At 37.6% G+C, this 25,530-nt stretch overlaps 1 pseudogene; it reads right to left on the bottom strand.

Moving 5' to 3' along the window:
* Positions 1-456: 456 nt before the first annotated feature.
* Positions 457-25,530, bottom strand: part of LOC116898390 — a 77,040-nt pseudogene continuing 51,966 nt past the window's right edge.

Genomic DNA, 25,530 nt, shown 5'->3' with positions numbered 1-25,530 from the left:
ATCTCTTTTTTATTTCAACACTTATATTTTTATTATTTGATTTATTTACAGTATACTATGTTCATGCACTCAGAACTTTTATAATAGATTCATTATCCACAATGTTTGATTCAAGCTACCAAGTATTTAGTTGAACATGAGGGAAGAAATGAGTTTTCTTTTTCATGTATTTGGCTAAGTTATTTTTAAGAGTGAAAGTTAATATTGGTATTTAAAACCTAAATATTCACACACAGTTTAGGGGAATGTCAGGGCAGGGAGGTGGGTAGAGGGGGTGTTTGGGGAGGGGGAGCACTCTTATAGACCAAGGGGAAAGGGGATAGGATAGGGGGCTTATTGACAGGAAACCGGGAAAGGGGATAACACTTAAAAGGTAAAAAAAATATCCAATAAAAATGAATTAAGAAAAACCCTAAGTTTTCAAGCTTACTGTTAATCCAACCGTAAGTCTGCTGCTTAGGTCACAGGGCTGCCCGTGAGTCTTCTTTGTTGGAGAGCAATTAATCTCTTGAGCCACTTTTTTTCAGTTTCAGCTTTTTCAATAAATAAATTTAAATGAGCTAGAGAATTGTCATCTTGGTACTTGATAGCCGTGGGGATGCAGTCAGGGCCTATGTGCTGAGTGGGTCAACAGCTACGGATGCTGGCCCTGGTGCTGGAGTCACATGCGTCACTTCACTTGGTTCCACTGACTTTTTGGCATCTTTACTTGACCTGAATGTCTGCTGAAAAAAGAGTCACATTCAATTGCTTCAATTTCTTTTGTTCTTTTTATTTGTTCTACCAGTGTGACTTGGTCTTCTTTGGTTCTCTTTGGTTCTCTTTGCTTCTTCCTCATTCCTTTCTTTGACTTTTAATGCTTCATCTGCTTTTGCAGCCCCTTCAAGGACCAATTGAAATCTGCTCAGCTAAGGCAGATGTTTTCATCCAGCTTTGGTGTTTCCAGAATCCCCGCGTTTGATGCTGTACACTTCTTTGTCTTTGCTTTTATCCTTCTCCTTTTCCCTTTTCTCTTTGTCCGGGACTTTCCGTCCATCTCTGTTCCTGGATCTAATATGAGTTCTTCGGTGACTGACCCTTCACTGCTTCTACTATGTGAGCACGGATGAGGTCTTGACCTGGACCTTCTTGTTCTGCTCTTTTGACTGAGACCTTTGAACTCTATAGGATTTCCTTCGGCCCCTGGAATGACTGCGACTTTCTCTTCTTTTTCTTCAGGAGCTGTAAGAAGATATATTTGCGATATATCTAAGATATATCTAAGAAGATATACCTGCGCCTATATCTTCTCTGATAAGAATGTGAGTAAGGATGACCAAAATTCGGACCAAACTCCTTCTTTAAAAGGGGAACAAGAATACCCTTAGGAAGGGATTGGGAGGCCAAGTTTAGAACAAAGGCTGAAGAAACGGCCATTCAGAGCCTGCCCCACATATGGTCCATACATATACAACCACCAAACTAGACAAGATGGATGAAGAAAAGAAGTGCAGGCTGACAGGAACCGGATATAGATCTCTCCTGAGAGATGCAGCCAGAATACAGCAAATACATAGGCGAATGCCAGCAGCAAACCACTGAACTGAGAACGGGACCCCCGTTGAAGGAATCAGAGAAAGGACTGAAAGAGTTGAAAGGGGTTTGAGACCCCATATGAACAACAATGCCAACCAACCAGAGCTTCCAGAGACTAAGCCACTACCCAAAGACTATACATGGACTGACCCTGGGCTCCAACCTCATAGGTAGCAATGAATAGCCTAGTAAGAGCACCAGTGGAAGGGGAAGCCCTTGGTCCTACCAAGACTGAACCTCCAGTGAATGTGATTGTTGGGGGAGGGTGGTAGTGGGGGGAGGATGGGGAGGGGAACAGCCATATAGAAGGGGAGAGGGAGGGGCTAGGGGGATGTTGGCCTGGAAACCAGGAAAGGGAATAACATTTGAAATGTAAATAAGAAATACCCAATTTAATAAAGATGGGAAAAATTTTTAAAAAATTCCCAGAAAAAAAAAAAGAATGTGAGTGAGGTTGGTGGTTAGTAGACCAGGATCTTGACTCGGACCTTGGCCTTCTCCCGCCCTACTTGCAGCTGTATGTTCTGCTGTCTGAAGAGCTGCTTGAAGATGACTCCCTCCAGTGTTTCTTTTTTCTATTGCTTTGGCTTTCTTCTTCAGTGTCTGAAGACCTTCTGGTTCACACCTCCTGATGTAGGGACCTGGAAACCCCTCCTCTAACCTTGGCTCCATGAGCGTCCTCAGAACTTGCTTCAATTTAAGCTCAGAGCCTTTCTGGTTCTAGCCAGAAATACATCTCTTATTTATTTTTTATTTATCTTTCTTTTCCTTCCTTCCTTTCCTTCCTTCCTTCCTTCCTTCCTTCCTTCCTTCCTTCCTTCCTTCCTTCCTTCCTTCCTTCCTCCCTCCCTCCCTTCTTCTCTCTCTCTCTCTCTCTCTCTCTCTCTCTCTCCTTCTGTCTGTTAACATTTCTTTGTTTCTTGAAGCTATAGTTTTTATACATGCTAACAAGGACCGTATCACAAATCTGCATCTCCATTTTTTCCTTCTACTTCCTGCATCACATATCATAAACTGCTATGTCAAATAAAATGGCAAATGAGGAATGAAAAAATTAAAGCATCTTGGGTCATTGAAATGGCTTAGTAACTAGAGGCGTTGTGGTAGTGTACTTGGGATGTCTTTGTAGGCAAGCAGTTTGACCCTGTAAGCAGTAGGAAGGAGGAAGCTCCGGTGTTTGGACACACTGTGAACCAGAGGAAAGCTTTGGCAATTTCAAGCCTCACCTGTATGAGAAAGATTTTTGACAATTTCTCTTGGGTCTGAGACTATGCCATGTAAATAATTCATGTTCACCAAGGATCTCTTCTACTCTTACAGGTTTACTCAGGCTCCACACATCTCTGTAGTTTTCAAGGCTTTGTAAAACAAGATATAACATGGATTTTATACGTAATTATTTTTACTATAAGGAAAGAGATAAATATCCTTAATTCCGTCATTCACAGGACAAGTGATTATTTACATGAAAGGCATGATTCCAAGTTATTTCTTGATGATGTTTACAAATGTCTAAAGCCATTAGATAGTTCAGAAAGGATATGGGGTTCTTTCAACAAAATAAACCAGTTTTATTTTCCAACCAAGTACTCTATGGCTCCCTGTATGTTTTGCTGATATTTCCTTAAGTTTGTCATCTCTGCAATGCAAGTCAACGATCCTGAAAGGAAAGTGCCAAAAACAAACAAACAAACAAACAAACAAACAAAAATCTAAAATTGGGCACCTTTCAGAGAGGTAAGCAGACATAAATTTCCTTGAAAGAAACTCATTTAAGGAATAGGTTTCTGTGTAATCCTTAGTCATAGAGTACAGGCTTACCCACATAGGTGTCAGACTGGTTTACCCACAGGGTCAAACCACGGGACTGTTTATGTCATCCATGAGCAAAGTTAGTAGTATTTGAATATTTGTTAAGATTTTATAATAAATTGGTGACAATAGTGTGTGTGAGAGAGAGAGAGAGAGAGAGAGAGAGAGAGAGAGAGAGAGAGAGAGAGAGAGAGAGAGGAGGGAAAGCTGAGAGGGAGAGGGAGATAGAGAGCAAGAGAGAGAAGAGAGAAGGGGGACATAGCAAGAAGCAGATATAATAAAAGACTTGCTTATACACTGAAAGGCATGTTATGTAGGACACTACTTTTTCTTACTTTTCTTTCTTTCTTTCCTTTAATGAAAATAGAACCTTCTCTCATAACCACGTCCTGATCAATGTTTCCCTTCTCTTCATTCCTCCTAGTTCCCTGTGACTTCTCCCCTCCCCCAATCCACTCTCCTTCCTTCTCCTTCAGAAAAGAGCAGGCTGCCAGGAGACATCAGCCAAGCACAACTGTACGTGAGGGGTCCGGAGGTACCTGGAAGAGAATGGGGGACAAGGGACATGAAGAAGGCCGCCAAGACAAGAGTCTGATCAAGGCGACAATTTTATTTTTCCCCAAGGAATTTATACCATAACAGGGGTAACAGAGGGAGAGGGGAAATAAGAAACATTTATGCAGGCCAAGGACACAGTATTCGTGTGGTCAGGGAGTCGGCTGATGTTGACAGCTTGTCAGAAAGGTCACAGGTTTGTCATACCTATTAGTCAGCAGGATGTCTTTATCATATTATTATTCATCCTGACCACCAGATTTGTATCAGTCTTCTGCAGCTGGCTGGGGATTTTCCATGAACCCAGTCATACTTAGTTCTAACATCAACAATGGAGGGCTAAAGGACACCACTCCCAACACACAACAAAGCAAAATACAGCAAGACAAGGCAAAAGCCCTCACATGGAAGTTGAACAAAGCGACGCTAGAAGAAAAAGAATCTCAAGAGTCAGAGGTACACCTGCTTCCCAGTTAGGTTGGGAGCACTAATGCAGACTAGGCTATTTTATTTTCCTTCTCTTTCCAAGTATCAAATTAGTTTTATATTTATTGTTTCCTCATGATATCTTTATGTCATTGACACCTTTCCAGATTTGAAGGTGAAAAAATTCCCTAAATATGCAAGTCCTTGTGCCTTATAGAGCAGCTGGCTTGTCCCGTATCCAGGAAGTGAATGTGCACACCTGTGAGTACTTCATAGCCTGTTTTGCTGTAGACATCGCAATCATCCTATGTTGAAAGATTTGTTGTTTGCAGAGCCATCTAAAGCTCACATCAGAAAATATAGGAATCTATATGCATTTATGCATTCCATATGAAAAGAAAAGCTGATTTGCCTTACCATAATTTTTACCCTGGAAATGTTCATAAACCCAATCTTGTGCCTTTGTTTTTTGTCAAGATGATTCATTGTCCTTTCGAGCCTAGACTTTATTCTTTTTATACAGGAAACTAAATATTTGCAATGGCGCCCTCCCTTCCGGCTTTTCTCTTCATTGGGGAGAGTGGCTAGACAAGTGTACAAGCATATTGGTCAATCTAACTTGATTGCTTTCCTCAAGCAGTGGGCAATTTTAATTTCCTATCACATTTATAGTCAGATTTGAGAAAGGGCAAAATAGGTTAATGAAATCATTATAATTTCATTCAAATGATATATATTTTAACAGCTCAATTAAAGAAAGGGGTACCAGGGCACCACATTTCAGTTTGCCGTTTGGAAACCATGGCACTATACTACCTGTAAAGACCTTGAATGCATTCGCAAAACTCAAATCATTCTGAAGATATTAGCATCACCATGCATACCTATAAAGTATTCTGTGAAAATAGATCTGTTCCTTTATCTACCTAATTTGTGCTTAATCACATTTCTGTTCATAACTTTTTGTTTCTTGGTTTTCTTTAACAATAAGGTATTACATGTCATAGTGGCATTTCTGGACAAAGTATGTTTTAGTACATTTTCTCTCTACTTATCTTTTCTACTTCCCTTTTTGTCTGTCTCTTGTATCCTAGTTTAAAATTTGATTTGATGGCAAATCCTTTGTATTCATGTTGTATGTCTTCTTGAGTAAGTTTATACGTATTACATGCATGCAAGTGATGTCAGAAGCTGGAGGAGGGCAACAGATCTTCTGAAACTAGAGTTAGGGGCAATTTTGGGGAACCTGATGTGGGTGCAGTGGATGCTTTTAAGTCTCCAGTCAGCTCGTGCTCTTTGTAAACTAAAACAACAAAAGTTTCTATTAAAGAACAGGAGTTAGACTCAGTTAGAATTTTGTTTTTGTTGCTTACTAGATCTATATCTTTTATATGTAATTAAACCTACTTGTCTACCGTTGCCTTTAATAAAGAACTTGTAAATATCATTAGCCCCAGGCTGATGGGGCAATGAATAGGCAGTGTGCAGTAACATATTCTATGTACATGTTACATATATGATACATGCGTGCTTAACATATACTGTCTAGGATGTTTATTTGGTGTGACCATTATTATTACTTTCTCATTGCCTTTGGGATACAGATGTTTCTGAATTGAAGGTATTTCTTGCTTTTTATTAGATACATTTTTTTTTATTTCTTGCTTTTTTATTCCTTAGTATCCAGGCCAGAAAAGAAATAGAATGATAAGCCTTATTCTAGGATTGGATATAAACACTAATTAACATGATCTTATGCACACTGTCAGTCATGATTTACGTGAGACTTCAAGAGTACTGTTGTTTCACAGAGAAGACATGAAAAAGGCCACAGAATAAGGACCCTCTCAGTCACATGTACAGCTAGTGCTAGGCCGAATGAGAGCCAAGAGTCACTATTTCTGAAGTACAGTGTTTAGTTCTGCTAATTTTTTTACTTTTCTGAGTAACAACATCCCACAAAGTCAGAAGCACTTTTGCTTTTTTCTTAAAATACCTTTCCCAGATCCTGAATTCTAGCTGCTAAACACTGTTCAGGCTTGTAGAGCTTTGCAGAAGGGCTGTCCTCAAGCTTACTCAATTTTAATAAGCCACTAGGACACCTGTGCAGAATTTCTCAAATTTCCAGATGAGTAAGCACCTTCTTGAAGCTGAAAAAAAATATTATGGTATCCATTGATTGGAACAAAAAAATTGCTAAAAAGTTGTTCAGCTACACACTTTGCGTAGTATAAAAAACTGAGTGTGGCAAAAATGAAATACTCTCTTCAGCCAAGTTACACACGGAGCATCTGTTCCTTTAGCTACTGTAAATAAAATGAGAATTATTATGAAAGATATTGTCATAGATACATAGATGGATGGTAGAAAGATAGACGCAGCTTAATTTATAAATTTATGAGTGAACCTTGGAATAGCAGAGTAGTCTCATGTCCAAAACAAACTTGTTTTCATGTGAAATTATCAGATTTGGGGTTGGGTAGTTTACCAGTGTAAGACACTGCACTGTTCTTGTGGTGGACCTGACTTCAGTTCCTAATACCCAGCTCATGGGATACACAATGGGCTCACATCCCAGACTGGTGGATCCTACAAAGTCTTTTGGCCTTTGTTGATACTTCATTCAGCAAACCCCCATTTACACATACATAATCACATAACTAAGATAAAATGGCTTTAAAATAAAGCTATAATGTATGATCACAATTGTTACATGAGAACAATATTGTTTTAGAATTATTTTCCACCTTCCACACAACTGTGAGAATCCAGATATTATAATGTTATGTGGATAGGTTAAAATAGCTGTTTCTTTTTCCCTTTTATTGAACGTAGATTTTCTTTATCACATGACTTATGATTATGTGATATAGTTTTCTTAATATGGTTAAGATAACTTAATTATGGTTCTCTGTCCCCCTAATCCTCCTCATTTCTTCCCACCTCTTCTACTATCCTGATCTACACCTTTCTTCTTCTCAAGCAAAGACTTTTAAGGAATAATAATAAAGTATGATATAATTACATAGTACAAAAGTAACATCAGAATAGGATAAAACAAGCAAACAGAAGACGGTACGAAGCAAGGAAAGGAAAGAGAAACATATAGACTTCGTGCCCCACTGGTTTGCACTCAGGAATCCCATTAAAATGCTCAAGTGGAAGCCATAACATATATGAAGACCCTGTAGTTACCCTACATGTACTATAATAAAAATAGAATAAAAGGAATATATTTAAAATAAATAGTAAGATTCATAAAAGGAAAAGTCCTAATATGACTTTATGAGACAACAAGGAATTTCCAAAGATGCCGCTGTGGTCATCCACTGCTGGGCACGAAGTATACTTATGAGTAGTTTGTGTCCCCAGTGAGACTCCCTTGGAGAAAACTAACTTTTCATTTGCAAGTGGTTATCAAATGAATATTCTTTCTAGTTTAGGGATGGAGGCTTGTTCCATTTCTTTCTCATCTACCACCAGATCTGGTACAGACCTGTGCAGGCCCTGTGCATGCTGCTTCAGTCTCTCTGAGTCTGTGTGCCTTGTTCTTGTTGATTTGGAGGTCTTTTTTTCCTTTTTTTTTCTTGAGGCATTCTGTCGAGTCTGGTTCTTACCCCATGTCCTCTCCTGCAGAGCCCAGCAGGGAGGGATTTGATGGGAGATATCCTATGTAGAGTTGTGTGATCAAAGTTTCTCTCTATATAGGTAATGGCTGGTTGTGTCTTTGTATTTGTTCCCATCACAAAAGGAAGTCTCTCTAAACCCAGCAAAGCAAAGCACTGTCCATACGCACAATACAATGTGTTTAAGAGTCATTTCTTTTCTTTTCCTTTTATTGGATTTTTTATTTACATTTCAAATGTTATTCCTTTCCCGGTTTCCTGGACATAAGCTCCCTATCCCCTCCCCCTCCCCTTCTTCTATAAGGGTGTGCCTCTCCCCATCCATCCTCTTCCTGCCTCCTCCGAAATTCCCCTACACTGAGGAGGTCCAACCTTGGCAGGACCAAGGGCTTCTCCTTCCATTGGTACCCAACAAGGCCATCCTCTGCTACATATGCAGCTGGAGCCATGGGTCAGTCCATGTATAGTCTTTGGGTAGTGGTTTAGTCCTTGGGAGCTCTGGTTGGTTGGCATTGTTGTTTTTAATGGGGTTACAAGCCCCTGCAGCTCCTTCAATCCTTTCTCTAACTTCTCCAATGGGGACCCTGTTCTAGGTTCAATGGTTTGCTGCTAACATTCACCTCTGTATTTCTGCTGTGTATGTTTACTTTTGAGCAGTGGTATTTGGTTTTATGCTAAATCACTGGGCCACCCAATCTCAGGGTCTCGATAACCCAAATAGCATCAGGCATTGGCTTTATCCCACGGACTGGGCCTCATGCCATATCTGATATATTTTGGTAAACCCAATAAACCTTGTGTCACTATTGCACCAGCATATCTTGGAGGTATTAGGGTTTGTGGCTTGATTGGTATTCTCAGTTCTCCTTTGATACTGTGCAGAAAACCTTCTTGTACCAGCTCATCTTCTGCATTTTCAATGAGTTGTGTGGGTATTGTCTTCAGCTATAGAACAAGCTATAGTTTTTACAAAGGACCCGGTTTGTTTTGGAGATTTTCTATGGACATTTTATGACCAATCCCAGTTTTGGAAGCTTGGTTTGGTGGTAAGAGATATTCAGGTGGAGCTCTGTTTCTCTCATTATTTGGCAATTTAATTTAGATCACCATGTGTATATTTTTGGAAGGTTCTATTGTATTAGGTTTTTTTACTGCTCCTCAAATTTCCCTCATTATCAGCTGTCCCAATATTCTCTTTCATTCTTCTCTTCCCTTATCCTCCCTCTTTTTACACTGGACCTTGCCATTAAAGTTCCACTCTCTATCCATTAACAACTACCAGAGATGCATCTGACACCATGGTGAATAATTTTTTATTTTTTATTGGTTATTTTATTTATTTACATTTTAAATGTTATCCCCTTTCCTGGTTTTCTCTCTTAAAACCCCCCATCCTATTCCCCCTCCCCTGCATCCATGACGGTGCCCCCCACACACACTCTTGCCCCTCTGCCCTAGCATTCCCCTATGCTGAGTCATCAAACCTTCACAGGACCAAGGGCCTCCCTGTGATGCCAGAAAATGCCATCCTGTGCTATACATGCAGCTGGAGTCATGGGTCCCTCCATATGTATTTTTTGGTTGGTGGTTTAGTCCCTGGGAGCTCTCGGGGGGGGGGGGTCTGGTTGGCTGATACTTTTTGTTCTTCCTTTGGGATTGCAAACCCCTTCAGCTCCTTCAGTCCTTCCCATAACTCCTCTTTTGGGGTCCCCTGCTCAGTCCCGTGGTTGGCTACAATTTTTGATGCACTTATTCATGGTTTCAGTTTACAATTATTTTATTGAAAAGTTTTGCATCCATGTTCATTAGGGAAATTTGTCTGTAATTAATTCCCTTTCTTTGCTGGATCTTTAAGTATTTTGGTAGCAGAGTAACTGTGACCTTGTAAAATTAATTGGGCAATGTTCCTTCTGTTACTACTTAGTCAACTAATGTGAAGAGTATTGGAATTCATACTTCTTTGAAAAGCTTGTTGAATTCTGGTCTAAAACCAACTCACCCGGACTGTTTTGATTGGTACAGTTTTAATTACTGCTTCCACCTCACAAGGGGTTATATGCTTGTTAAAATTTTGGACCCAATCTTGATTTAACTTTGTTACATGTTATGCATTAATTTGAGCAAGAGTTTTTCAAGTATGTCGCTATGATTCTCGGGATTTCCTCAGTGTGTTTATGTCCATGTTTTTATCTCTAATTTTGTTAATTTGGAATTTCTCTGTTTGTCTTTTAGTTAATTTGCCTAAGGTTCTGTCAATCTTATTGATTTTTCTCAAAGGACCACCTGTTTGTCTCATTGATTCTTTGTTTTACCTTTTGTTTCTATCTAATTGATTTTAGCCTTCCGACGGTTTCTTGCTCTCTGCTCCTTTTTGGTGTACTTTCTTCTTTCAGTTCTAGAATTTTAAGGGGTGCTGTTAAGATCCTAGTATTAGATCTCTCTAGTTGCTTTTATGTGGGCACTTTCTCTAGAAACTTGCCTTTCAGAAACATCTTTTTTTTTTTTGGTTATATTTTCTTTTTTTTTATTGAAGTGCTTCTTAGAACATGTCTCTAGAATCAAATTTCTTTCTTTTTTTTCTTTTTTTTTTTTTACTGATTTTCCTCCTATTTTTCTTTTTTTTTTTTTTTTTTTTTATTAACTTGAGTATTTCTTATGTACATTTAAGTGTTATTCCTTTCCCGGTTTCCGGGCAAACATCCCTTCCTCCCCCCCCTTCCTTATGGGTGTTCCCTCCCCACCTTCCCCATTGCCGCCTCCCCCCGACAGTCTAGTTCACTGGGGTTCAGTCTTAGCAGGACCCAGGGCTTCCCCTTCCACTGGTGCTCTTACTAGGATATTCATTGCTACCTATGAGGTCAGAGTCCAGGGTCAGTCCATGTATAGTCTTTAGGTAGTGGCTTAGTCCCTGGAAGCTCTGGTTGCTTGGCATTGTTGTACATATGGGGTCTCGAGCCCCTTCAAGCTCTTCCAGTTCTTTCTCTGATTCCTTCAACGGGGTCCCGTTCTCAGTTCAGTGGTTTGCTGCTGGCATTCGCCTCTGTATTTGCTGTATTCTGGCTGTGTCTCTCAGGATCGATCTACATCCGGCTCCTGTCGGTCTGCACTTCTTTGCTTCATCCATCTTGTCTAATTGGGTGGCTGTATATGTATGGGCCACATGTGGGGCAGGCTCTGAATGGGTGTTCCTTCAGTCTCTGTTTTAATCTTTTTGCCTCTCTCTTCCCTGCCAAGGGTATTCTTGTTCCCCTTTTAAAGAAGGAGTGAAGCCTTCACATTTTGATCATCTGTCTTGAGTTTCATTTGTTCTAGGCATCTAGGGTAATTCAAGCATTTGGGCTAATAGCCACTTATCAGTGAGTGCATACCATGTATGTCTTTCTGTGATTGGGTTAGCTCACTCAGGATGATATTTTCCAGTTCCAACCATTTGCCTCAATTTAATTTCATAAAGTCGTTGTTTTTGATAGCTGAGTAATATTCCATTGTGTAGATGTACCACATTTTCTGTATCCATTCCTCTGTTGAAGGCATCTGGGTTCTTCCCAGCTTCTGGCTATTATAAATAAGGCTGCGATGAACATAGTGGAGCACGTGTCTTTTTTATATGTTGGGGCATCTTTTGGGTATATGCCCAAGAGAGGGATAGCTGGATCCTCAGGCAGTTCAATGTCCAATTTTCTGAGGAACCTCCAGACTGATTTCCAGAATGGTTGTACCAGTCTGCAACCCCACCAACAATGGAGGAGTGTTCCTCTTTCTCTGCATCCTCGCCAGCATTTGCTGTCACCTGAGTTTTTGATCTTAGCCATTCTCACTGGTGTGAGGTGAAATCTCAGGGTTGTACCCCATAATTTGGGGGTTATTTTTGTATTCATTTGCGTTCTATTCTCAGGTGTCCTTAAATTTTTCTTAATGTCTGTCTTGAACAACTTTTCATTCAGTATGGAGCTGTTCATTTCCAAGAGTTTGGAAACTTTCTTTTGGTATTGATTGGCTTTACCATGTGATGGTCATAGGACAGAGGCTATTGTTCCAATTTTCTTGTATCTGTTAATGATTGCTTTGTATCTAAGTACATGGTCAATTTTGGAGAAAATTTCATGTAGTGCTGAAATAGGGATTTGGGTGTGTGTCTGTGTGTGTGTGTGTGTGTGTGTGTGTGTGTGTGTGTGTGTGTGTGTGTGTGTGTATGTTTGGGTGAATGTTCTGTAACCCCCTATTAGTTTTATTTGGTTTGTGATATGTTGATGCCAGAATTTTTGCTTAATTTCTTTCTCCTGGATGACCTGCTTACTGGTAATAGTTGGTTTTGATGTCTCCTATCAGTGTTAGAGGAGCAATATGTGACTTTAGCTATAGTTAATGTTTCTTTTATGATCTTAAGTGTCCTTGGGTTTGGTGTATAGGTCTTAACAATTGAAATGTCCTTTTGATTGAGTTTTCCTTTTATGTGCTATGTGGTGTTCTCTATCTGTTTAGATTAATTTTGGTTCAAATTCTATTTTGGCAGATATTTGCATGTTTGCACCAGCTTTCCTTTTGGGTTCATTTGATTGGAATAACTTTTTCCTCATTTTATCCTGAAATGATGTTTATTCTTAATGTGAAGGCCTATTTGATACAGCACAAGAATGGATCATGTTTTCAGCATCCACCCTGTTAGTCTGTATCTTTCTGTTTAGGAATTGACATTATTGATATTAAGATATATCAGTGATTCCTGTTTTGTTGCTGCAGCTGTGAGGTGGTAGTGGTGGTGTCACTGGTAATAGTGTGTATGTGAAACTGTAAACCATCCCCATTGAACGTCTTCTTTTATAAGAGCTGCCATGGTCATGGGGACTCTTCACAGCAATAAAGTCCTAACTGAGACATCATCCTTTACATTAAAGATTGTCAGGGGGACATAAAAATTGGAAGAGTCTAAATCTGACATTATTCCTAATGCAGGGAAATGATAAATGGCATTCAAAATGTGTAACTCAAGAAGTAATTTTTAAAGACAATAACATGAAAATACACACCGTAATCACTGTATAGTAGGATTTTGTATATATCCACATTCTTATCAAAATCAATTTTCAAATACTGGTGCTTATATCAGATGACAGGCCTTTATGTGTTGCTGGCAGTCAGGATTGCAAATTGGTACAAACACTTTTACAAATTATTTCACATTATATATAAAAGTTGATGACATAAATGTCTATGAACCACAAAGCTTAGTATTCATTTTTACCAGAAAGAACCTATGCATATGTATCCCAAAAAGCATAATATTTTCATAGGGAAATATTATATAACTGGTATCAACATATATTTTTGTTATCATTTTCTTTTGTTAAACAGGTACACACAGGACTTAATGTTTATGAGTAGGTGTATTTATATGAGTTCTTCGGAATAATATGGATACATGAGTTCCTATTATGCAAACTATTTTGCATCTCGAAAGAGTCGAAAGAAATTAAATTCCCATTAACAGTAGCACAAATGAATAAATGCTTGTATTATATTCGCATAGCAAAATGTAAATGAAAGAACTTCAGCTACTAATAAATTTTAAGAAGCTTCAGTGAAACTAAAAACACCCATAAACTAGATTTATATAATTTTACTATTTTTGAAATATTTTAGAATGATGTGAAATAAACGCTGGATTGTCTAAACCTTCAAACTCTATATTTTCTAAATCAAATTAAAAATAAATATGAAAAGCAGGACATGCATTAGCAAAACATAAGGAAATATAAGGAAAAGGGAATTATAAGCAAAGTGTCAAAAACAAATTTATATTCATTTTATAAGCAGAGTAGTTTGGGTATATGACCTTATTTGCATTTTTTGTGTATTATTTCTTAATTTTTAATAAATGTGCCTTATATGGTTAAAAAAATAACTTTCAAGGTTAAACATTTTCAACTTCAATATAATGGAATTTTATATGATATAATATTTAATTCATTCATTCATGCAGAAAATATAGTGTTTCTTGAAATAGTTGTTATATATATATGTGTGTGTGTGTGTGTGTGTGTGTGTGTGTGTGTGTGTGTGTATAACAGAGCTGGACTTGGTAGAATATTCTTTCAATCTCAGTACTGGTGATGTGAGGCAGGAGGATTGCCGCTAATTTGATACCAGTCTGGACTACAGAGTGAGACCCTATCTCAAACAAACAAACAAACAAACAGATTTTTATTTATTCTAAAGGAAAGTGGTCTGCTCTTTAGATATCCAATGAAGAAATAAAAGTATATGACTAGTAACTACAGAAATCTAATTAAAGTGGTTTAAGGATATTCTGATTCTTTCCATATAAAATTGTCTAATATAGGGTCACTATCATGTCTATAGGACTTCACATAGCTCACAGAGTTTAGATTTTTAACGTGTCTGACATTGGGGAAGTGGCTCAGCAGGAAAAGCCAGATGTCAACTAAGCCTGGCTCACGTAATGGGAGAGGCAGAGGACCAATTCCACGACATTTCCCTCTGACTCCAAGTACGTGCATTGTGGTGCACATGACTTTCAACATCATAGAAACAGACAGACAAAGAAACGAATAAAAATTTCATCTAGCAAAAGGTGGACTAATGATTCAAAATACCTGCTTTTCTAAAAACTTTATTCTTTCCAGCACCTCTGACTACCATGTGGTCAAATACAGAGCTGCTGTGGGGCTAAGGAGCTAGAAGACTTGGTAAATAAAACGTGACTTCAAAATTCACTTAATTTTATTAAATTAAAATGAAATCTATTCAATAATTAACTTATATGATTTCAATTGAAATAAAATACATATGGGGAGAAGATTTGATGCTCATGATTTATTTCTTAAAATCATGTCATTAAGCAACTCTAAGCAGATGAACATATGACTTTATTTTGTCCCTTCATGTGTATAGAATTTACATATGCTATGTATGTTTTCTTTTGACAAGAATATAATATTTCATTTTTAAAAACTCACCCAGGGTCATGGACAGATGGTTCAGTGGTTAAGAGTCCTAGCTGCTCTTCGAGAGGAACTAGACATGCTTCTTAGCACTCATGGGCAGATAACAAATATTTGTAACTCCAGTTCAGGGGGATCAGATGCTATTTCCTGCCCTCCATTGGCATCAGCCATACAAGTGGTATGTCCAGGCATATATTCAGGCAAAACACCAATAAATATTGAATGAGATCAAACTAAAATGTAAACATATTCACCTGGGAAATTTTCAAAATAGTTCACTGGAAGCAGCACCAATCTTCTTTACAGATATTCTTCCTTTGAAATATCAACACACACAAACTTGCTTTGTTAACAACACTGCTATGTAGAGATGTTATTTTATATACATGATAGGGAGGGTGCACTAGGAAATGTCAATAATATAATCTCATAAACAAGAGCTGCCCAATAGTACCTGCTGGCATACTTATTTGAAAATATCAAATCCTACAGGTTTCCATGTCTACATGAAGAACTACAGACAACTAATGGTTGCTGAGAGACAGAGGATCAGTCTTCTCTAAGGATGAAGGCCAGAATGGGTTATCCAATCTCAAGTGATATGTGCTAAATGCAAACATGTGCAATCAAAGAATCAATTAGACTTTCTTCATATAAACATATGTGTGTGTGTATTTGTGCACATGTGCATGCATGTGTATGTGTAACAATACTAATTAAAGAAGAAAAGGTCAGGAATTTGACTAGGAGTTAGGGAAACATAGGAGGCAAGAGCGTTGAAATGATGTAAGTAAAATACTTATGTTTATAAAAAGTCTCATAGAAAACAAAAACGATAAAGCAAAACTCAGCTGTGCAATGCTATGTGAGCTCGTATTACCTTTAGTCTGAATTTGCATTGGCTAACTCATCAGAGGGTTGTTAGTCACTTTGAATGATACTTTTCCACAATGATTTTGTAACTAGGTACCATTGTAACGGTGAATCCTGGTTTTCTAAGAAAAGCTACCAAAAATGTTACTAAACACAAAAGGATTTTATTTGTGTAAATTCCAGAGAGTAAATGACAAGGAAAGAGCTAGTTAAGACTGAAAGTATCTTCAGAATGTGATACAAAGCCGACTCCATTGTAGGACAGAATGAGAAAAGTCAGAATTTTGGAAGCTCTGCTTCAATCACGCTGCGTAAGGAACAGTTGGGCAAACCATCAGGGAGTCCTTGAGCCTAAGCCAGGCAACAATGGGCACACTTTTTGTCAAATAATATTTGCTTCGGAAGCCTGGTTCAGTCTAATGCAGACTGCTCTAGGACCAAAGAGGCAGAAGCCAGTAGATTTGGTCAGTAAAAGTGTATCTAGTTGAAAGTTTGCTGATTCAAAAGGAGATAATTCATTCTTTCTGTTGAGAAGGGGGATTAAAAATATTCAAAGTTTAAAAAACATTTACTTTAGAACACTTTATTAGAAGTACTTTCTTATGTCCTTGATATATATATATGTATATATATATATATATATATATATATATATACACACACACACACACACACACACACACACACACATATCACCTCAAAGAATAGATTGGCCTTTATGTATTCATCAGCCTTAGGGTCCAGGAATTTCATTTTGCAGGGGATAGTTTCTCCCTGGCAAACCTCACAGAGAATGGAGCTGCACCCACCATGGTCTCCTGGAAGGAAGGGACTGAGCTTTGATAAGTACCTGCCGGAAGCTGCAAAGGTGTTGCTCAGCCTTCTGATCTAGCGCCTTACATGAAGAGATCCTACAGGTAAAGAAACTCTGAAAATAAAATATTTGTTGAGTGCTTGCTTAAAGCTCAGAGGGTGAGTAAAGGATATGATGGTAGGTAGGCAGGTCTGGTGCTGGGGAGCAGCTAAGAGTTTTCATCCTGATTAACTTTTAACAACTGGGTCTAGCATGGCCTTTTGAGATTTCAAAGCCTACGCTAGTGATATACCTCCTTTAACAAGGCCACACTTTCTAGTGCTTCCTTAGCATGCTGCCAACGAGGAACCAAGCACTCACACAGGTAAGCCTATGGGGTCTAGTTCATTCAAATCATCGTACTTATGAACTAGGTTTTATTTACCAGGCAAACATGTGGAGAGGGCTTCATCCATTCTTGGCTACATAAAGGTGACAGTTGTTCTGTTTTTATAAACAAAGTTTTACAACAGGCATCATATTTCAGTATAATGATTTTAAAATAACAAAGAAATTTCATTCTATACAACTGCAATGGAAAGAGGTAGGATATTGGCAGATCATTTTATTTTCAATGGTTCTGATAGTTTGATTATGCTTGGCCCAGGGAGTGACCCTATTGGTAGGTATGGCCTTGTTGGCTGAAGTGTGTCACTATGGGGTGGGAAATTCTTTATGAAAATTACTCAATATACAGTGTTAATTCCAAATGTGGCCCTGAGTTCTCCATGTACAGTCTGAGCTATGCTCCTTTCCTGTTCTGTTTCCCATAGGGCACATTTACTATTCTGCATTCTGTCTTGGTTACTTTCTTTGACCTTTTCTTGCTTTCATTTCGCTCCTTTTGACTTACAAATCCCTTTCAATCTATAGCAAATGCAATGGATAAATAGCACAATTTTAACTTCTCACCTCTTTATCTTAAATATACTCTTTCTGCAAACTGCTGGTAGTATTTATAGCAATGTACCGATATCCTGATTTTCATAGGAGGTAACAGTCAATTCTTCTCAAACTTTTAATCTTCTTTCATTCTAAACAGAGAAAATTTATTGTTAATAAATTTAAGAAACTTCTGTGACAAGAAAGTATGTACTGACTTTTAAGACAGTAAAATCTCATTTATATAAAATTGGAATGGAAGAGTATCATGTTAATTATTTATATTCCTGAATATAATCGAAACAGTCAAATCACTGTATTATAAAGTTTCTTTTGATTTAAGAAGCTGTCTGCAAACCAATCATGGATCTAGCTCTTCACTAAAATATGAAATGATTTCTTTACATAAGTGTCTGTCTGAAAAGATAGTAGTGAATGAAGTAAAAAACAAAAACACAAAACAGTCAAATATCCAGAATGCAATAGCAATAACACTAACTAGCTAGCAGAGTAATCTGTGTGTCAGCCATCTTTGTAGCACTTGATCCCTGAAGACCACACTAAATAAAGGTGTGGCTCTCTGGCAGGCAGTTTGAACCGTTATGGATACATGGCAGCCGTTGGCTTCGCTTCTGTTCAAATGTATGATTTTATGGAAGTGTTATTGTGTGTGTTTCTTTTCATAGAAAAACAAGAACCCCTGTAATGTGGTTTTGTTTCCTGTTAAAATTTACATCCCATGCTTCTATTTTTTTAAAGTTTTCAGAGCTTTCAACAATAAGATTTTAAAATAACTTTTCATATTTTCTGCCCTTCGTTTGAGAATGTATTTACTGGTATCAGTGTCAAATCCTGATACACACAGTGAGCACACTGAATATAGGAAGTTGGAGTTCTGCGTTTCTCCATGTAGGGTAAAACAACTAGAAAAACAACTCACAGTTATATAATTATGTTCCTTGTGCTCACAAGCAAACACACTCACCAAATATTCCTTAATAGCATCTCTACTCAGTCTCTATGTGATGATCACTAGTTTATCATCATCATCATCATCATCATCATCATCATCATCATCATCACCACCACCACCACCACCACCACCACCACCACCACCACCACCACCACCACCACCACCACCACCACCACCACCACCACCAATTTCCTAGTTTGGTGTTTGGGCAGAGACAACTGGCAATATTTATGTTATACCCCAAAGACACCATCTCAATGTACTTGCTGGATTTTACTTTATACAAGACATATACACTACCTTTTTATTGTTGTTTGTTTTTTATACCTCTATAACATGTGAAGCTAATTTAATTTTAGGTGCTAGATGTTAATTTTAGGTGCTAGATGTTTTAGAGGACTGTGGGAATAGGTTGATAATAAGAAATATCTTTGCAAATAGAAAGGAATCTTCGGTGTGCCAAAGCACAGTTCCTCTTATTTTACAGTTGAGATCCAACCTTCACTATGGTTTCATTCCGCTTCTATCAAACTGAGGATAAATTTCATTCTGGTTGGCCCCTGAGAAAAATGAAGCATCCCAAACACACATAAAACTAATGAAAATCCTCTTGTTTATGTACCATAAATGATAAAAATCTTACATTTACAATAAGGGTTGCCTTTATAACAGTGTCTCATATCTTGGTTTTTCTGACTCACAGTCTCCTGTAATATTAACATGCCATTATTATTAGACTTGACTGCCTGCTGTGAACCACAGAAAAGCACACAGAAGGATTTCACTACAGGCAAATGCAAACACTGAGACTTTAATGGCTGTTAAGTAAATTTGAACTTAAAAATAAACAACAGACTTAATAGGGGCTTAATTACTGTCAGAGGCACTGTTTTAAAAGAACGGAATTTGTCTCTATACCTGTCATGAAAATATATTTTCCCTTGAAGGAAAATCTTATTTGCCTTTTAAAATATGAGAACTGCCAAGCAAACAGGTACCACTCTGTTTAATTATTGACTGTTTTCCTTTAGATATAAGACTATTCTCAGAGATGAGATAAATTTAGAGACTCAAACAACAAACACATATCATGAAAACAGACTTGTCTTTGTCACACATTCTCATATGTTCAGGTTCTTGACACTCAAGTTAAAAGATTGATTGAGTTAGAACTTGGTTTCCTTCTTCCTTTTGCTTGATTTTCCTCAGTATTTGTCTTATTGCTAATGTAGTTAACTTGCTTTTTTATTTTTAGGGCAGCAACTGTTAGATATTTATTGATTACCATTTCATATTGATGTGCTTTGAGCACATCTACAAAGCCACGAGCATATGAAAGAGCATAAAAGCCTTGTTTACGTCACACATCAGTGTCCCATCCATCCATCAGCTCTCATCTACTTAAAGAAATTCTAATTGGCAAGAAAGGATCAGAGTTGGCAGAAGAGAAAACTTTAGCAGGCTCTTTTAGGAGGTTTGTCAGTTTACACACTGGGAAAATGAAACAAAAGTAGATTGACAGAAGGCTTTTGAAGTAAGTAGAGAAGTGGAAGGAATTCCAACTCTAAGGGTAAGATATCTTTACAGTTTTATCTACCCTCCAATGACCTCTTCTACTCAAATAAAGAAGTGTCTCAGCATTGGTGTGTGTGTGTGTGTGTGTGTGTGTGTGTGTGTGTGTGTGTGTGTGTGTGTGTGTGTGTGAACTCCATTTGTAAAAGTAAGTTTTATTTACCTGAAGTAATTTTTTAATTGTTGCTGAATAAGCTCACCCTTTCTAGCTCTTTCTGTACTTTGACTGGTTCAACTCAGCTCTTCTGGCTCAAACTCCTCTCCAAGCTGACTGATTCAAACTAGCTTCTCCCAAATTCTGGAAGAAATGCTCATCTTGGCCTTACACTAACTCTAGTAATCTATTCTAATCTTCAGGCTCCTTGTTCTCTGGCTTCATCTGCCTCTGCTGACCTCCACCAATGCCAAAACTCAAACCCACTGTACTGACTCACTCACTGAGCTGACTGGAACTCAGAGCTCTGAATGCCTGTCTCTCTAGTGCTGAGATTAAAGGTGTGTACCGCCATGCATGGATCTACGAGTTTCTTTACCTAAAACTTGAACTCAGAGACCTGAGCGCTTTGTGTCCTGGGATTAATGGTCTGCCTGTATTCCAGATGAAGTAGCCAGGTTAAAATTCCTGTACACTCATTTTTGGGTAATTCTACATAAAACAATGTCTTTGGGGAAGTTTCTTGCTCCTTTGTTCATTAGCTATGCTAATGCTCTGAAACATTTCCCATAAAACCTCTGTTTTGACTCATTTAGCCATCTCAGACGTTGCTGGCCATTTGGTTTCTTCTGACCTCCTCTCGTTCTGCCCATCTCAGCTGAGGGAGCCGCTCACTGCTCAGTTACCTTAACTACACAGTTCCAGACTCACCAAGGGATACATAATTGTATTAACTTTACTTTTAAATTTTTGTGTTATCTTATATTATGCCTGTTAATAAATTTGGGCAGCTTTGCTATATCTTGTTGTCCTCTGCTTGGATACCAAAAGGAATCATTTGATTCTGAGTCTGTTCTGGGGGACAATTAAAGTCTGTTCTCTGCCATACTTGTTTTTCAAACTCCATGGAGTTCCTTTCACAGTATTCTACATTCTCCTAAATGTTATCTATATTGTGACTCTTCTTCCCTCTTGATAAAAGAACTCATAAGTTTTTGAATAATGTTGGGTGGGCGAGTGTTTATACTGTGTTACTACCCTTTTTTAGTACAATAAATTTGTGTGCTCCATACTCTTTTTAAATTTTTTCTTTTATTATTTTGTTTTTGTTCCAGCAAAGCTACAGGGAACAAAGGGGAGATTTTTCTTTCACTGAACGTTCAGTAACTTGATTCAAATCAGACTTGTGGAAGCACAGTCAAGGGTTCACAGGGCTTGTCACGGAAAGCAAAGGAGTATTTTTGCAGCTAGACTACTGACATTGACCTGTGGAATCTGAGTGAGTAGATCAGGAAAAAAATAATCTGCTTGTTACCTTTGCATTCCAAAATTCGATTAAAATTAAACTTGATTCATTTGCACTAGTCTTAAGGCACCCTGGCTTTGGTGTATGCTACCTTGAATATTCATTGGCTGCCTATTATCCTTTTAGAAGCAACACATTTAGGTTTGTGGTTTATTGGTGTTGTCTTGTAATGGATAGAACAGGATTTAACATTGGCCTAAAGCCTACCTACCTCTACTATTCAAAGGAATCCAGCAGTATGGTGAATGCTGTGTTCTCATTACGAGGGAATCTCTATAGAAACATCTTCGTCGTAAGTCACAGGTGCAAAAGCCATATACTTGCCTTGTCAATGCTCTTAAGAATCTTCCAGTAGTTCTTGTGAGGGAGCTTCTCTTAGTCAACCAACCAAGGGATAAAAGTTTTGGCTTGTGTCCAGTATGTCATATGAAGGAACAGATATTGAACCATGGAACTTCAAGTGAAATGTTCTGTCAAATTTTGCCAAGCTAGGAGAGGAATTTGTCTTTAAGGAACTCAGGTGGGCATATAACACCACATATGATTCTGAAACCAGAGACACTTCCAAGTGTTTGCATGTGTATGTGTGACTGTGCCAACATAAGCCCAGAGTAGGAGGAATATCTTTTCAGAAAACATCATTGTTAATGTTCTGTGGTAATTTGTCTTTGGTTTTCTTAGATCTGGTTCTAAGAGTAAATTTAGTGAACCATGAGATAGTTCTTTTGCACCTTTTCAAGAATGCATCCCACTTTAATTGGACAAATTTTATTCTAATCTTGAAAAAGCCCAACTATTAGTCTTTCAATGTAAAGGTAGAATATGAATGAACAGACATTCCATCTCATATCCTGTTAGTGGCCAGAACATTTGTCTTTTGAATTAGAAAGATTTTCCCAGTAAAAGAATAAAAATTTGAAGAGCTTTCCTTTTAAAGGGCTCTCGTATTGGTACCTATAAAAAGACAAAAGGAAAAGAAAAGGAAAGTAATGAATAGCTTTAAAAGACTCCTTTGATAGATTAAGAGACAAAAATCAGATTTAGAACAAAATGCAAATCTTTTAAACCTGAAGATCTTTTGGATCTTCTGGAACCCTGATTTCTAACTTCCATTCCTGAATATAACCCTCAGAGCTTTCTTGAAATTTACGAGGAACACTTTCATAAGGATTATTTTAAATTAGGAAAAAAGCAATGTCTTTGTTCCACATTTACAGTTGTGGTATCATTTTGTAATTCTCACTTCATATCACACTTCCAATCTGTTCTTGTTTCAACTGCTACTATGCTTCTCCATCTGTCAGTCTGAGGCAACCCATGGGCAAACCAAAGTAAAAAGACTCTTGAACATGTGGATACACAGGATTGGATGGTAGGGTCATAAACTTTTTCTGTTTTATTTTTCTCTCAACTATTATTAGGGGCAATCTAGGTCTTTGAAGGTCTGCATTTTTCCTTTATCTCTGTACACCTAGTTGAATTCACAAAGCCTTACTTCTTTGGACTCCTACACTGTATTTTTGAGCACCTGGTTTTCTATTCTAGAAGGAGCCTTGGGAACACACAGAAAGCATGGAATACCGAGTGAAGGTGAATTGTGGAATGGGTATTCTTATGTGAAGAAAGCAATGCTTTAAGTCTGTGGGAATTTGGCAATGTCTTTTCTCTGACACCGTTTGGAGTGAAAATGTTGGCACTGCATGGAATTACAAGTGTTTACTGTTGGTTTGAACCATTTCTATAGAAACTAACAACTGTAGTTTTCTCCTCCTGAATGCTACAGCCTGAGACTCTTCCCCAAACACCTCCTATGCAGACCAACTTCCCAACTACTGTGATATAAATAATGAACACATTCATTGATCTTCAACAGTGTGAACAGAGCCCAACTGGTGCTAGCATTTCTAGATGTGCATTTTTCATTCTTTATTATCTCAGCACCCCTATTCAGTTTTGAGGAACAAGTAGTCCTCTGATTTAAAACATTGTTTTAGCCTTAAAGTATGAGAATTCCCTTATTTTACTTAGCTTTCAATTTACTGAAATGGGTCCATATACTTAATAAACACTAAAAGTGTAATGTGCCCATGGAAGCTCTCTTTGCCTTGTGATTTTCATAGAAAATATGTTATACTATCCCATGAGACCAGTCATAATCAAGAATGAAGCAATCGTCCTTCTACCATTGCTCCTATAGACACCATGGTCTCCTCTAGGGAAAGGGAGAAGATGTGTTCCTGCCACTAATACGAACAGTGTATGGGTGCAAGACAAGATGCTCTGAGATCCACATCTTCAAAATTATATATTTTTCTCTCCAACCTCAAATACTTAGACACTCATTTCAAGAAGGAAAAGTAATTTACATTTAAAGACCTTTGATTTAAAATATCCATCTAACTGGAAACTGTAATTATACATTTATTTTCTAGTTTTACATATATTACACATACAAAGATATGTATATATCTATATTGTTTTTATAGCATTACATGTACAATGACATGCACATATAGACACACACACACATACACACATACACACATACATACACACATACATACAATACACACATATACACACAAACACACACTTCTCTCATTTGGCTCTCAAATTCAACCAATTTTTTTTTTCAAAACACCCGTCAAACAAACCCTCCGTGATTTTTAGGAAAAACTTTAGATCTACTCAAATTGATTCCTTTAAGACATCATATTTTATTTGTTTCTGGTCCATTCACCTTCACATGGTCACCAGTGAATACCAAATATTAAGAGATACATGAGACTCCTGACTCATATATAAGGGTGTGAGAATGAGACTCGAGTCTTAGAGGGACAAGTACACTGCTAAAGAAAGGAGAAATACTTAACCCACAACTTTTTATTTTGATTTAAATATTTATTATAATATACATGGGAAAATGAACAACTTCAAAGTGTCCAGTCTGTAGCATTTGCAGAATGAATATACAATTCAAATTGAGGCATGGAACACTGCCTCCAACATTATGTTATATAATTCAACATATGTTATGCTATATAAGCGAATGCTATATAAATGAAAACATGCTGTTTGCTTTACTGATTCTCTTCTTTCATTGAAAATTATGGACACATTTTATCCCTGTTAGTGAATGTTCATTTAATTCTGTATTTTACATCATTTTTTTATTTTATTATTTGTCAACATTTGAATATATTAAAATTTTAATGGTTATAAGTGGTGGTGTTATGCATATTATTATATACATTGTGTGCACAAAATAATTACTTGCACATCTTCAGAAATAAAACTGCTTAACCACATGTTATCCTCTGTTTTGGGGTGTTATGCCTAAATCACATCAGTTCTTATGGAAGGAATGTCTGAAAGTATAGACTACTGTTTTATGTTCTAGGGAAACTTGCTTATATCAGGTTCTTATTCATACTTAGCTCTGCATTTTAAAAATTATTATAATGGTATAATGGTATGTGGTAGAGTATTCTCATAGACTTTCATTTCTCTGAAGAAATGTTAAATACCCTTTTGCTCACTGTCTATATGTACTTGGATGTCTTTCTGTCTTTCTCTCTCTCTCTCTCTCTCTCTCTCTCTCTCTCTCTCTCTCTCTGTGTGTGTGTGTGTGTGTGTGCACCTACAGTCATAACTATTATCTAATAACATGGAAATCCATGTTGTATAAATATTTTCAGTGTGGATGATATCACACATGTGTACTGGTCCATATGCAGAGTCCAGACAATCTTCAAGTATAGGTTCTTGCCATCCAACGGTCAGATGGGTTTTCCCTTGTTTCTGCTGTACAGTTGACTCCATCCAGCCTTTCTCACCTTAGAGTTTCCAGAGGATCCTCCTTTTTACATTTCCCACTACATGATAAAAATGCTAGAAGTACAGATGTACAGGGAGGCTTTTCATGACTTTCCCTGATACAACTCAGGTAATCAGACTT

Source organism: Rattus rattus, chromosome 4, assembly GCF_011064425.1.
Source record: "Rattus rattus isolate New Zealand chromosome 4, Rrattus_CSIRO_v1, whole genome shotgun sequence".
NCBI classification, from domain to species: Eukaryota; Metazoa; Chordata; class Mammalia; order Rodentia; family Muridae; genus Rattus; species Rattus rattus.
This window is presented reverse-complemented; position numbering and strand designations above follow the sequence as displayed.